The sequence below is a fragment of the Triticum aestivum genome, chromosome 6B (assembly GCF_018294505.1).
Source record: "Triticum aestivum cultivar Chinese Spring chromosome 6B, IWGSC CS RefSeq v2.1, whole genome shotgun sequence".
Lineage (NCBI taxonomy): Eukaryota > Viridiplantae > Streptophyta > Magnoliopsida > Poales > Poaceae > Triticum > Triticum aestivum.
In genome coordinates, this window is record NC_057810.1 from 505,194,800 (window position 1) to 505,201,473 (window position 6,674).

The window sequence follows — 6,674 nt, forward strand, 5'->3', positions numbered from 1 at the left end:
CTTCCCTTTATCTTTGAAGGGAGATGCACTGACATGCTATAGGCTATGTGATGATACGGGATCTTGGAACTATAAACAATTGAAATTGGAATTTCACCAGAAGTTCTATCCTATGCATCTTGTTCATCGTGATCGTAATTATATATATATATAATTTTTGGCCTCGCGAAGGAGAAAGCATCGCTCAAGCTTGGGGGAGGCTTAAGTCAATGTTATATTCATGCCCCAATCATGAGCTCTCAAGAGAAATGATTACTCAAAATTTTTATGCTCGGCTTTCTCTCAATGATCGCACCATGCTCGATACTTCCTGTGCTGGTTCTTATATGCTGAAGATTATTGAATTCAAGTGGGATTTATTGGAAAGAATTAAATGCAACTCTGAAGATTGGGGTTCCGACAATGGTAAGGAGTCAGGTATGACACCTAAGTTTGATTGTGTTAAATCTTTTATGGATACCGATGCTTTTCATGGATTTAGCGCTAAATATGGACTTGACTCTGAGATAGTAGCTTCTTTCTGTGAATCTTTTGCTACTCACGTTGATATCCCTAAGGAGAAGTGGTTTAAATATAATGCTCCCATTGAAGTAAAAGTAGTTGCACCTATTACAGTTGAAGAAAAGACTATCACTTACAATGATCCTATTGTTCCTACTACTTATGTTGAGAAACCACCTTTTCCTGTTAGAATAAAGGATCATGCTAAAGCTTCAACTATGGTTCGTAAGAGTAATACTAGAACATATACACCTCCTGAGCAAATTAAAGTTGAACCTAGTATTGCTATGGTTAAAGATCTCTTGGCTGATAATATTGATGGGTATGTTATTTATTTCCGTGAGGAAGCTGCTAATATTGCTAAACCCGATGCTAAGATACATAGACTTGTTGTAGGCATGCCTGTTATTTCTGTTAAAATAGATGATCATTGTTATCATGGCTTATGTGATATGGGTGATAGTGCAATACCTATTTCCTTATATAATTAAATTATGCATGATATTGCACCCGCTGAGTTGGAAGATATTGATGTTACAATTAAGCTTGCCAATAGAGATACTATTACACCATTTGGGATTGTTAGCGATGTTGAAGTCTTGTGTGGGAAGGTTAAATACCCTGCTGATTTTCTTGTTCTTGGTTCCCCACAAGATAGCTTTTGTCCCATTATATTTGGTAGACCCTTCTTGAATACTGTTAATGCTAGGATTGATTGGAAAAAGGATGTTGTTACAATTGGCTTAGGGGATATGGAACATGAGTTTAATTTTGCTAAGTTCCGTAGACAACCTCATGATAAAGAATTGCCTAGTAAGGATGAAATTATTGGTCTTGCTTCTATTGCCGTACCTCCTACTGATCCGTTAGAACAATATTTGCTATGCCATGAAAATGATATGTTTATGAATGAAAGAAGGGAAATAGATGAAGTGTTCCTTCAACAGGGTCCTATTCCGAAACACAACTTGCCTTTTGAAATCCTAGGGGATCCCCCTCAACCCAAGGGTGATCCCGTGTTTGAGCTCAAACCTTTACCTGATAATCTTAAATATGCTTATCTTGATGAAAAGAAGATATATCCTATTATTATTAGTGCTAACCTTTCGGAGCAGGAAGAGGAAAGATTATTGAAAACTCTGAAGAAGCACCGTGCTGCTATTGGATATACTCTGGATGATCTTAAGGGCATTAGTCCCACTCTATGCCAACACAAAATTAAATTGGACGAAGGCTCCAAACCAGTTAGAGATCATCAACGATGGTTGAATCCTAAGATGAAAGAAGTGGTAAGAAAGGAAAAACTAAAGCTCCTTGAGGCAGGTATAATTTATCCCATTGCTGATAGTGATTGGGTAAGTCCTGTACATTGTGTCCCTAAGAAGGGAGGTATTGTCGTTCCTAATGATAAAGATGAATTGATCCTGCAAAGAATTATTATAGGTTATAGGATGGTAATTGATTTCCGTAAATTAAATAAAGCTACTAAGAAAGATCATTGCCCTTTACCTTTTATTGATCAAATGCTAGAAAGACTATCCAAACACACACATTTCTTCTTTCTAGATGATTATTATGGTTTCTCTCAAATACCTGTGTCAGCGGAGGATCAATCAAAGACTACTTTTACTTGCCCTTTCTGTACTTTTGCTTATAGACGTATGCCTTTTGGTTTATGTAATGCACCTGCTACCTTTCAAAGATGCATGATGGCTATATTCTCTGACTTTTGTGAAAAGATTTGTGAGGTATTCATGGATGACTTCTCCGTTTATGGATCCTCTTTTGATGATTGCTTGAGCAACCTTGATCAAGTTTTGCAGAGATGTGAAGACACTAGTCTCGTCTTGAATTGGGAAAAGTGCCACTTTATGGTTAATGAAGGCATTGTCTTGGGGCATACAATTTCTGAAAGAGGTATTGAAGTTGATAAAGCTAAAGTTGATGCTATTGAAAAGATGCCTTTCCCAAGGACATTAAAGGTATAAGAAGTTTCCTTGGTCCTGCCAGTTTTTATAGGAGGTTCATTAAGGACTTTTCTAAAATCTCTAGGCCTTTGACTAATTTATTGCAAAAAGATATTCCTTTTGTCTTTGATGATGATTGTGTAGAAGCATTTGAAATACTTAAGAAAGCTTTGATCACTGCACCTATTGTCCAGCCACCTAATTGGAATTTACCCTTTGAAATTATGTGTGATGCTAGTGATTATGCTATAGGTGTTGTTCTAGGGCAAAGAGTTGATAAGAAATTAAATGTTATCCAGTATGCTAGTAAAACTCTTGATACTACCCGGAGAAATTGTGCTACTACTAAAAAAGAATTCTTAGCAGTTGTATTTTCATGTGATAAGTTCAGACCTTATATTGTTGATTCTAAAGTTACTATTCACACTGATCATGCTGCTATTAAATATCTTATGGAAAAGAAAGATGCTAAACCTAGACTTATTAGATGGGTTCTCTTGCTTCAAGAATTTGATTTGCATATTATTGATAGAAAGGGAGCTGAGAACCCCATTGTAGACAACTTGTCTAGGTTAGAGAATGTTCTTGATGACCCACTACCTATTGATGATAGCTTTCCTGATGAACAATTAGCAGTCATTAATGCTTCTCGTACTGCTCCATGGTATGCTGATTATGCTAATTACATTGTTGCTAAATTTATACCACCTAGTTTCACATACCAGCAAAAGAAAAAGTTCTTTTATGATTTAAGACATTACTTCTGGGATGACCCACACCTTTATAAAGAAGGAGTAGATGGTGTTATTAGATGTTGTGTACCTGAGCATGAACATGAATAGATCCTACGCAAGTGTCACTCCGAACCATATGAAGGACACCATGTTGGAGATAGAATTGCACATAAGGTATTGCAATCTGGTTTTTGTTGGCCTACTCTCTTCAAAGATGCATGTAAGTTTGTCTTGTCTTGTGATGAATGTCAAAGAATAGGTAATATTAGTAGACGTCATTAAATGCCTATGAATTATTCTCTTGTTATTGAACCATTTGATGTTTGGGGCTTTCATTATATGGGACCTTTTCCTGCCTCTAATGGATACACGCATATTTTAGTTGTTGTTGATTACGTTACTAAGTGGTTAGAAGCTATTCCAACTAGTAGTGCTGATCATAACACCTCTATTAAGATCCTTAAAGAAGTTATTTTTCTGAGGTTTGGAGTCCCTAGATATCTCATGACTGATGGTGGTTCACATTTTATTCATGGTGCTTTTCGTAAAATGCTTGCTAAGTATGATGTTAATCATAGAATTGCATCTCCATATCACCCACAGTCTAGTGGACAAGTAGAATTGAGTAATAGAGAGCTCAAATTAATTTTGCAAAAGACTGTTAATAGATCTAGAAAGAATTGGTCCAAGAAACTTGATGATGCATTATGGTCCTGTAGAATTGCATATAAAAATCCTATGGGTATGTCTCCGTATAAGATGGTTTACGGAAAAGCATGTCACTTACCTCTCGAACTTGAACATCAGGCATATTGGGCTATTAAAGAGCTCAATTATGACTTCAAACTTGCCGGTGAGAAGAGGTTATTTGATATTAGCTCACTTCATGAATGGAGAACCCAAGCCTATGAGAATGCCAAGTTGTTCAAAGAAAAATTTAAAAGATGGCATGACAAAATGATACAAAAGCGTGAGTTTAACGTAGGTGATTATGTGTTGCTATTCAACTCTCGTTCAAGATTTTTAGTAGGAAAACTTCTCTCTAAATGGGAAGGTCCTTAGGTTATCGAGGAGGTCTGATATGTCTCCAACGTATCTATAATTTATAAAGCCTTCATGCTATTATCCTATGTATTTTGAATGATTACGGGCTTTATTATACACTTTTATATTACTTTTGGGACTAACCTATTAACCGGAGGCCCAGCCCATATTGCTATTTTATTGCCTGTTTCAGTATTTCGAAGAAAAGGAATATCAAACGGAGTACAGACGGAATGAAACCTTCGGGAGCGTGATTTTTGGAAAGAATATGATCCGGGAGACTTGGAGTTCAAGCCAGGGAAGGTTCGAGGAAGCCAGGAGATAGGAGGGCGCGCCCACCCCCCTGGGCGCGCCCCCTTGTCTCCTGGGCCACTCGAGGCTCCCCCGACCGACTTCTTTCACCTATATAAGTCCACATACCCTAAAAACATCAAAGACGAAGAAAGATCGGGAGTTCCGCCGCTGCAAGCCTCTGTAGCCACCAAAAACCTCTCGGGAGCCCGTTCCGGCACCCTGCCGGAGGGGGAATCCATCACCGGTGGCCATCTTCATCATCCCGGCGCTCTCCATGATGAGGAGGGGGTAGTTCACCCTCGGGGCTGAGGGTATGTACCAGTATCTATGTGTTTGATCTCTCTCTCTCTCGTGTTCTCTCTATGGCACGATCTTGATGTATCGCGAGCTTTGCTATTATAGTTGGATCTTATGATGTTTCTCCCCCTCTACTCTCTTGTGATGAATTGAGTTTTCCTCCTGAAGTTATCTTATTGGATTGAGTCTTTAATGATTTGAGAACACTTTATGTATGTCTTGTTGTGCTTATCTGTGGTGACAATGGGATATCATGTGCCACTTGATGTATGTTTTGGTAATCAACTTGCGGGTTCCGCCCATGAACCTATGCATAGGGGTTGGCACATGTTTTTGTCTTGACTCTCCGGTAGAAACATTGGGGCACTCTTTGAAGTACTTTGTGTTGGTTGAATAGATGAATCTGATATTGTGTGATGCATATCGTATAATCATGCCCACGGATACTTGAGGTGACAATGGAGTATCTAGGTGACATTAGGGTTTTGGTTGATTTGTGTCTTAAGGTGTTATTCTAGTATGAACTCTATGATAGATTGAACGGAAAGAATAGCTTCATGTTATTTTACTATGGACACTTGAATAGATAGAACAGAAAGGATAACTTTGAGGTGGTTTCGTACCCTACCATAATCTCTTTGTTCGTTCTCCGCTATTAGTGGCTTTGGAGTGACTCTTTGTTGCATGTTGAGGGATAGTTATATCATCCAGTTATGTTATTATTGTTGAGAGAACTTGCACTAGTGAAAGTATGAACCTTAGGCCTTGTTTCCTACCATTGCAATACCGTTTACGCTCACTTTTATCATTAGTTACCTTGTTGTTTTTATATTTTCAGATTACAAAAACCTATATATACCATCCATATTGCACTTGTATCACCATCTCTTCGCCGAACTAGTGCACCTATACAATTTACCATTGTATTGGGTGTGTTGGGAATACAAGAGACTCTTTGTTATTTGGTTGCGGGGTTGTTTGAGAGAGACCATCTTCATCCTACGCCTCCTATGGATTGATAAACCTTAGGTCATCCACTTGAGGGAAATTTGTTACTGTCCTACAAACCTCTGCACTTGGAGGCCCAACAACGTCTACAAGAAGAAGGTTGTGTAGTAGACATCAAGGTCTATCATTCCGGTGCCATAAAAATCAACAACTTCGAAGGCACAAATCTAGAGGTGGTGAACGGTCAAAGAATCAAACATTATATCTCAGGTAATCCTATAAATGTTGAAACTAATATTATTGAAACCGTAACCCCGAGGAATACATAAGGGACACTTTCCAGAACATTTTAGACTCCGAAAAGGAATAGGTATATGGTACGGTAAGTAAACCGACTCCAAAACAATTCTAATGGCAATTTTTCTCCATTTTGGAATATTTAAGAATTTAGGGAAGCAAGAAGTAATCCGGGAAGGACACGAGGCCTCCACGAGGGTGGAGGGCGCGCCCACCCTTACTGGGCGTGCCCCCTGTCTTGTGGGCACCTCGTGTGCCTCCCAGACTCCGTTTTCTTGCACAATACTTCTCTTGGTCGGTAAAAATTCATTATATAATCTGCCAAAGGTTTTGACCACTGTATCACGCAAAAATCTTATGTTTTCATTTCGAGCTGTTTTTTTGACAGATCTAGAGCATCATGACAGCACCCTCCTCCAACAATGGAGACAAGGATGCTTGTCTATTGAAGATAGAGCTGAAAAGAGAACAAGCGAAGGAGATCAACAAGGATGAAGGGATCAAGAAGGCCATGGAGGATAAAGCTCCGACGGCGGAACAAGAAAACATCCCTCAACCTCTACCTAACCTCTTTACCCCAACTGAGATTGAA